Genomic DNA, 9,747 nt, shown 5'->3' with positions numbered 1-9,747 from the left:
GCATCTCTTTCCCTACCTTCTTTCATCCTCTCTCCCAAGTTCATGCCTTGAAGTTCTGTGTCCAAAAACACACTCCCTCCCCCCCTTCTGTGTCCCATGTTTGCCTCCCACATTTGACCCCTTCTGTGTCCCACGTTTGCATCCAGATAACAGCAAGGGTTGGAGGCAGCTCGAGCCGAGAGGCTCGTCTTCTTTTCCTGCCTACAGCACAAACATGTAGCCGACTGGAAGTCTTCCCCCGATGTCAGAGCTGACGTCTGAGGAAAGGCTTTGCATCAGTCACGTGCAGCATGTAGGGCCTATTTGGAGCTTGTGTCCTGAAAACTTTCTTTGCATGGCGGATCCGTTTGGTCTCCACAAGCCACAGAATTGAGGATTTCTCCCCCCCCCCCAAGTTGTTTTTTTTTTGCAATAATTTTTTGTTCCGATTCACCCCCGCCATGCCTGTCCCTGGCATCTGGCACCGTCCAGCCTCTCCACTGCTACCCTTCCTGAACTGTTGGGTAGCGTGCCAATTCCACGGGGAAAGGGGAATCTTCATCCAGGACCACGGCTTCTGCCAGCCCATTTCCATCCCCCTGTGCATGGATATCGCCTACAACCAGACCGTCATGGCCCTATATATTGAGCATTTTTCCATAACTGGCATCACCAAAATAAAGCAGTAAAAGCCCAAACAAACCAAGTATGGTTGGGTTTCAGGCTAGCAGATTCTCTGGTGCCTTTTCAGTTACTGTTACCTGGTAATTAACTGGAACTGCTGGGCCACAAGAACCAGGAGGAAGCTGGCCTGGAGGTGCACCAGTTCTACCCGCTGGTGAAGGTGCACTGCTCATCGGGGCTCAAGTTTTTCCTCTGCTCCATGTATGCCCCAGTGTGCACGGTGCTGGAGCAGGCCATCCCGCCATGTTGGTCCATCTGTGAAATGGGTGCAGCAGGGCTGCAAGGCTCTGATGAACACTTCAGCTTCCAGTGGGCAGAACCATTCGGAATAAGGGGGTGGGGGGTAGGCGCTGCTCTCCACCACCGCTCCCCTGCTCTACGGAGCGGACGACTACACCACCTCTGACCAGCCTTTCCACTGCTCATGGGTGCTTGGAGGAAAAGGACTGCAAGGCCCCTCACGAGCTGGACAAAGGTGAAAGCTACGTGTCCTTCAGCCAGGAAGAGATTTGCTCGCTACCCTTCACGTGACTGATTGGAGTCTTCTCTCCGACACCAGTTCTGACGTCGGGGGTTAGACTTCTGGTCGGCTAGTGTGTGTGCTGCAGGATGCAGATAGGAAAAGAAGATGAGCCTCTCTCTCGCTGCCTCCAACCCCATGGGATCCCTGAGACCACGAGGGGGGTCCCCACAGGATCCCCGTAACCCAATGTGGCGTCCCCACGGGATCCCCGTGACCCAAGGGGGCATCCCCACGGGATCCCCGTGACCTGAAGGGAGAACCCGCTGGATCCCCATCGTCCCCGTTCCCGTGCAGCTGTCTAGCCTACACTGCTCTGAGGCTCTCTTGGCCTCCCCCTGTGGATGTTTTGGTAATTGCAGGGTTTTCTCACAGGAGTATTCTGTTTAACCAGGGTTGTCCAACCTGCGGTCCGAGGCCTGCATGCGGCTCCATGAAGTATTTTGTGTGGCCCCGGTCGAGGGTGATGCAGTGTTTTCCTCTGCTGCCCCCAGGTGTTTACCGTCTTGCCGGCTCCCTCTTCTGTCTTGCTGCAGTGTTTGTGCGGCCCCAGAAAAATTTTTTACGGCCAATGCGGCCCAGGAAAGCCAAAAGGTTGGACACCCCTGGTCTAAACCTAATATTCACAGGTTTGGGAGCAAGCCTAGCAGAGCTGGGCTGAGTTTCCATGTCCTCAGCTTCTGAATAGTCAGGTAGGACCTCATCTTCAGCGGAGTCCTCCCTAGTGTACTCAGGGAATCTAGGTTGCTGGGCTCTGCGGGGCTTGGGAACAGCTTTCCTAGCCCTGTCTCTGCCTTTCCTGGGGTTTCTAGCTGGGAACACATCAGGCACAGAGTCTGACTGGTCACACTACATGGAAGTAGGGTTTTGGTGGCCTCACACTTTCCACCATAAATGTAATGGTTAGAGTGGCTTATGGACCTGTGAGATGGCATAGTAATGGTGGGTGGACTGCCCCAGGCACCGTCTTGATAGGGGGTGCCAGCGCCTATGTCAGTACCTCTCCTCCTCTCCACCCCCCATACCTCTAACTCTTCGCCTGCGAACAGCATCTCCAACCTGCTACTCGTGCCAGCCTCGGTTCTTCCTGTGAAGTCACTTTTGGGTTGCAGGACCAGAAGGTGACCTCAGAGGGAGAGCCAAGGGTAGCAGGTTGGAGATGCTGCATGTGCCAGCGAAGAGTTAAAGGTACGGGAAAGGGAAGGCATGCACGCAGCGAGGGGGAGAGAAGGAGAGGAGGGCAGTGAGGTTCCACTGCCTTGGCCACATCCTACCTTCGCTATGCCACTGGACCCGAGTCCTCTTCTCTATGGCTCACTAGCCCACCAAGCTACTAAAGACACCTGTGCGATGCTGTACTAGGATTTCCCATACTAGGTGCTGCTGTTCTAGAGACACACGGCCTATTTGTTTTGTAGAGCTCTAAATTAGAGAATGACATGGTGACAAAATTCATCACCGTCCCCTTCCCCGCGGATAACCACGGGAAACCATCTTCATGTCATTCTTTAAGGAGAGAGGGAAGAATCAGAGTATGAATGGCCACAACCACTGACCCACAAGCTTTGCTTTGAAGAATGCTGGTGTAGAAGGACTGAGGTTGAAAAAGACACTACAGAATGACAGTCTCTGGTATCCAGAGCAGATATTGTGATGTCATAATGCCTCATTCCACCAATGCCTAAGAGCCAATCACATCAGTGATGTCACAATGGCTTCATTATCCTTGGCTCACATAAGAATCAGAGTATGAATGGCCACAACCACTGACCCACAAGCTTTGCTTTGAAGAATGCTGGTGCAGAAGGACCGAGGTTGAAATAGACACTAGAAAATGACATGGGATTATTTCCCGCAGATATCCGCAGGGACGGGAACAGTGATGAATTTTGTCACCGTGTCATTCTCTACTCTAAATTGCAGGCTTCTGCCCACAGTGGATCATGTGGTCCTGCATTCTTGTTACGCCTATGTTTTGGATACAGTGCACTTTAGGAGATTACTTATTGATCTTCATTTATGAGTACTCAAGAATAAAGGAACACGGAAAATTGTCCCCAATGTGAAATGTACATTTTATCACTTAACATTGTGACTTTACTTCTTAGTAGTCTTCTTTTTCCTGTCCCTGCTTGAAATGTACACCGCGCAGTACTGAGCATTGCTGTTTTAGTTCCTGGAAACTCTGTGACTTTGAGGCAGTGCCTTAAACAGAGATGGGAGAAGCTGAGAGCATTTCCTAGCTTAGATGTTAAAAGTAAGAATTTATTCCTCTAACAACCCAAGGGTTTCCTAGCTAATTTTAAACTTATTACACTTCAGAACTTTTTCAGCTAAAGAATAGTAAGCTGAACAGAGAAAAAACAGTGGGAATAAAGTTTTAGTAGTTGAGCTAATAAGAACAGAATTTCCAACAGTAAGGACACAAAGGTTAGTCCTTTACAGTGTAAATAAAAAAATATATATTTTGAGTCCGGAAAGTCAGGAATAATTAGAGCAGGTATTACCTAAAATGCATTTCTGTAAGTTAATCCTTTAGCAAGAACACACGCTAGAAGCAAGGAAGATAGTGTTTGCTGACCAAGTTGCTTTGGAATCTGCATAGGCAAGAATGTGTGTCTTAACCCTGAACATACCACGGTGCACAGTAATTTTCATATTCTAATAGCAGGGTACGGCGTATGTTACCAAAGACGGGGAGAGCTCTCCGTCCAGAATGAAATCGTAATTGGAGGAGCCTATGATTTACCAGTGCTTAGGACCCATTTTGCATGTCTGAAAGGGGATTATCTGTCTCTTTTTTGTTTTGTATATTGTGCTTAGCAGAAAAGAACAGGGAATTATTAGAAAACACTACTTTGATGCAGTGGCACAATGCTCATCCCATGTCAGGAATTTGCACGTCCTTCTCTTAATAAGTTTATGTTTAGAGGAACTGTTCTTATGTTTTTTTATTCTAATTGTGATATGCATACTGTCTAAATTTTCTGTTTTCCCTCCAGCCGTATGGCAAGCATTCCTAGACGTTCCTCCTTTTCTTCTTACAAGAGGGGAAATATATATAAACTAAACTAAACTAAGTCTTAAGTTTATATACCGCATCATCTCCACGGAAGTGGAGCTCGACACGGTTTACAAAGCTTAAAAATATAGGAAGAGAGAGGAGAAGGAATTACAAAGCATATAAAAAGAGGGGATGTAAACAGGAGAAGAGATGTTATATGTTAGCCAGGTTTTCAGTTGTTTTCGGAATAGTTGGAGGGAGTTCAGATTCCGCAGCGGGATAGTGAGGTCGTTCCAAAGGCCCGTGATTTTGGAGAGGAGGGATCTTCCCAGTTTACCTGCATGGAGGATGCCGTGTAGAGAGGGGAAGGATAGTTTATGTCTGTGGGCTAATCTGGTGGTAGCAGGCGTCAGGGCGAGGAAGGATAGAGGGATTAGGGGCGGAAGGATGCCGTGAATGATCTTGAAAGCCAGGCAGGAGCATTTGAAATGAATTCTGGAAAGTACTGGGAGCCAGTGAAGATTGGTAAGTAGTGGGGAGACGTGGTCAAATTTATGTTTAGCAAAAATCATATAGAGTACATAGTACTGCTTTTAATCATAAGATGTAACATTTGACATGAGTTCTGCCTTTGACTTGGTGGACCATGGAAAACTGTTACAATGCCTAGGCGCAATTGGAATCGGAGGAGAGGTACTGAACTGGTTTCGAGGTTTCCTTATATCACGCACCTACCAAGTCAGTTTTAATCACGATCTCTCTGACACATGGGGCAATCCATCTGGTATGCCAAAAGGATCACCACTATCCCCTTTGCTCTTCAATGTTTACATGTCCTCATTGGGTGCACAACTGTCCCAGCTGGAGATAAAACTATTTAGCTACGCTGACGACTTTACGATAATTATCCCATTCACCAACTCTGTCTCAGAAGTCACCCCCAAAGCAACAGAAGTTCTAAATCGGATGGAGCAATGGATGACCGAATTCAGACTAAAACTAAACTCGGAGAAAACAAAATTTTTCATAGCATCACCATACCCACTTGACACTAAAGCACCAATGTGCATCAATAACCTTAGTTATCCCATTCAACCCACTATGAAGATATTGGGAGTAACACTGGACCAGAACCTGACCATGAAAGACCAGGTAGACTCCTTGATCAGAAAAATCTTACTCACCCTCTGGAAGCTCCGGTCCATCAGAGCTTACTTCGATGTCTCATCATTTTGAATTCTGGTACAATCCCTTATACTGAGTCAACTTGATTATTGTAACATCGCCTACTTAGCATTCCCCCAGAAGAATATGCGGCGATTGTAACTAGTTCAAAATGCACCGGTCAGACTACTTTGTGGACTGAAGAAGTTTGATCACGTAACACCTTCCTATCAACTTCTGCACTGGCTGCCAATGGAGGCATGTGTGAAATTCAAGTTTGGTTGTTTTTGCTTCAAGGTACTTTATGGCTTAGCCCCTAAATATATAACAGACCTATTCTCTTTCACAACCAACAGACACAAGCGAAGCTCACACCCGAACTTTGTTTCTCCACTGGTTAGAGGTTGTAAATTTAAGTCATCACCAACATCTTTTCGCACTATGGGGTAAAGACCTTGAACAATTGCTCGTGCCTACTACCTTTGGGGAATTCAGGAAACGCCTAAAATCACATCTGTTCCTGAAATACTTAGGAAACCAACCTATACAATCTTAGTCCTCAACAAACGCTCTCTAGAACTGTCAATCACCAAGTCTGTACTTTGTTTATTCCATTCAATCTGTAACATTTCAAATCATTGTAAACCGCATAGAACTTCACGGTCCTGCGGTATAAAAATTGTTATTATTATTTATAATCTCAACCCTGCCAGTTACAGCATAAGAACATAAGAATTGCCGCTGCTGGGTCAGGCCAGTGGTCCATCGTGCCCAGCAGTCCGCTCACGTGGTGGCCCTCTGGTCATAAACCAGCGCCCTAACTGAGACTACCCCTACCTGCGTACGTTCGGGTTCAGCAGGAACTTGTCTAACTTTGTCTTGAATCCCTGGTTTGCAGAGGACAGTACAATACATTACAATGCAATCTTTATTTGGGTAGCTATGACGTTTTAATATTAAATGAGTTTGAATGAGGAAAAATGAAAGACTTTAGGAGACATTACAGTTCTTTGTGTATATAACTTGTTGCCAGCTTCCCTTGCGGTCAAACTTGCAGCCCTTTTTGCAAACCCTTAGGACTGGGCAGACTTGCACGGTCTGTGTCTGTGTATGGCCGTTTGGTGGAGGATGGGCAGGGGAGGGCTTCAATGGCTGGGAGGGTGTAGATGGCTGGAGTAAGTCTTAACAGAGATTTCGGCAGTTGGCACCCAAGCACAGTACTGGGTAAAGCTTTGGATTCTTGCCCAGAAATAGCTAAGAAAAAAAATAAAAAATAAAAAAAATAAAAAAATTTTAATTGAATCAGGTTGGGCAGACTGGATGGACCATTCGGGTCTTTATCTGCCGTCATCTACTATGTTACTATGTTACTATGTTGCACTTCCTAGTTGAACACAAACTGCACCTAACTTTTTTTGTGAGTTTCTGATTATATCTCTTCGAATGTCTTCGTTCCCTTTTAGAGTGCAGTGACATATTATACTATTTACCCATTATACACTGTTGGTGTTTCGTTAAAGGTTTGTTTATTTTAAGCACCATGTATTATTTTGTTTGTTTTTAGTAAAGTGTGTTATATACAAAGAGAAATAAGAACCGGGTTTTGTACAGCCCTCCCACAGCTCCGCAGGAGGTGGAACAATTCTTCCATTAATTGATAGACTTCTCTGTACATATTTTATTTAATTTTTAGGTTTTAACCTTTTCATTCTAATATGTTTTCATATAACCTATATGTTAATATGTTTTTATCTATAGCATTACCATATGCCACTGTAGTAACAATTTCCTTAGGTTGCCAAACACAACTCAGTCAATATATTAGAACTTAGCTTATTTGAATTGCAGCTTATAAGTTTTAACTTTTGTTTTCTTCTTTTGTATTCGCTGTACAATTCTTTTTCAATGCTGTACCTATTCTGTTAATAATGTTACTCAGTGTGTTCATTATTGAAAACAGACTAAATATGTTACAAATATTCCTTCCTTTATTAATCGTGGACCGCTTCATAAAGACATCTGCCATATTAGTTGACGCTGTATGCTACATGTAAATCTACGTTTACACCTTTTTGACTCAAGTTCCTTGTGGTGTTATAATCGCATTCTTTCCAGTGTTGCAGTTTTGCTATTGATAATTTATTTGCACAATTATGGACTGAGGCTAATTACTGAAGGTCCTAGTCAAGGTATCATTTGTCTAATACTTATTGAAGGCCTCCGTTTGCATGGGATTCAGATGAAGGACCATGCCGCCAGAGAAGGAACTTAATAAGCGCTTGGGTACCCTAAACTTACCAGTAAAGACGTATTAACCGTTGCTACCACCATAACGAAATTATGATGACAGAATGACCTTTATGACCCTGAACCTTTATAGCTTATTTTGCTTTTTCACAACTGTGGACTAGTTCAGTGTTTTTCAACCTTTTGACACCTACGGACCGGTGGAAATAAAATAATTATTTTGTGGACCGGCACCGGTCCGCGGACTGGCAGTTGAAGAACACTGGGCTAAGTCGTGCCCATCTCCACCCCAGACCCCGTCCCCATAATAGTACTAATTGTAACACCATTTTTTCCATTCATTTTTCATATACACACACAATATAATTGTATTAACAACACGTAATGGTTAAACACAAATTAAAACACACAAAGCACACTGTATGCTTTTTAATATTCATTCCTACCAGAAAACAGATAACCCCATGCAAATGCAGGACCAAAAACTAAAAGTACTAATATTACAAACAAACCCTAAGATGCAAGACTCTGCAAGCAGTACAACCCCAGAGGAAAAGAAACAAATGCATTTCTTCCTGAACAGACAAATCAATCACTAAATAAAAAAAAATAAAAGCATTTCCCCTACCGTTGTTGTCTCTCTCCCTCCATGTGCCTTGCCTTCTGGCCTGCCCCGGTGTTATCTTTGGGCCAATGCAGAGTCTTCGGACCGGCTCCCTGAGTGCTGCATTGCACAAAGCTGTGGGCAGCGGCTCCTCGCGCGCGTCCCATGCCTCATCTGAAAGCCTTCCCTCTGACATTGCGACATCAGAGAAAAGGCTTCCGGTTCAGGCGGAGGCCAAATGTAGAAGCCTTTTCCCACGGCTTTGTGCACTGCAGCACTCAGGGAGCTGGCCCGAAGATGCCGTGTGGACCGGTGGCTGAAGAACACTGTCTCGGGCCCGATGGACAATTTCTGCAGACCGGCACCGGCCAACGGACCAGCGGTTGAAGAACACTGGACTAGTTGATTTGCACCTTAACCTTTTTATGGACTTATGCAGTATTAGTTTATGCATATTACCATGTGTTTGCAATAATCTGATAGCAACAGGCCTATTGCAAGGTTCATGTGTTTTACCTAATTGCATCTCTTAGGAAGAAATATTGTTATGTATTTTCATCCTGTTTGGACTCCCATATCTGCACCCTGATTATCTCTCACCTCAACAGATTCTTTCCAACCCTTTCTTGCTGCTAGGCTGAAGTGAAGTGCAGTGAAGGAGGAGTAACAATACCAACGCTACATACGGCTTCATGACTTTAACCCAACCACCTTTTCTCATCCAGGGATGGCGGTTTCTAAATTGGACATTGCCATATGAAATATGATAGCGTATAAGTACCCAATCAAGTACATCACAATAATCTGGTAAAAAAATAGTACTTGGGGAAGGATGAGAGTCACTAGAGACGATACTTCATATATCAAAATAAATATCTATTATTCAAATTAATAAGTGTATTTGTAGCCTCAGTGTGATTGTTAAGGTATTATGGCAACTGCCACAGCAGAAATCCCAGCTTGAATCAATCGGCAGACTCTGTTGCAAGCCACGCCCACACCATCATAGGCTTACACGTGTGCAGTGCAAAAAAATGTGCTTTAAGTGAATTTTATAAATAGAAATATATAAAAATCTCTCTAGTAAATCTCATCCAAAAGTTCATCAAATTACTAAATGTTTCCTCAACGTTCAAAATGAACAGTACTTAGCTCAAAAATGGCGTTCAAAATTCATCCATAATTCATTTAGAATTCTTTAATCCATGACTCTTTCTTCTTCAATTTAAATTGTCCCCACTCACGCCTTGATTTTCTTAGCCCTTGGCTGGATGGTGATAAATGGAAGGCTCCCGAGGAAGGGATTTACCCGAAACTAGGCTTAGTAGAGCCTAAAAAACACTTTTCCAGTAAGGACAATTTAAATTGAAGAAAGAGTCATGGATTTTCTTTGTTTCCTATTATCTGTTTAATTTCCAAATAAAGTGAGGTAGCCTGCTCGGAACAAAATACAGTCAAACCTCGGTTTACACTGGTTTGTGAGTGTTTTGCAAGACGAGTAAAACAGTCTCGCAAATCGTGACTCGCAAACCGAGCATTGACTCG

The sequence above is a fragment of the Geotrypetes seraphini genome, chromosome 2, assembly GCF_902459505.1.
Source record: "Geotrypetes seraphini chromosome 2, aGeoSer1.1, whole genome shotgun sequence".
Classification (NCBI taxonomy): domain Eukaryota; kingdom Metazoa; phylum Chordata; class Amphibia; order Gymnophiona; family Dermophiidae; genus Geotrypetes; species Geotrypetes seraphini.
This window is presented reverse-complemented; position numbering follows the sequence as displayed.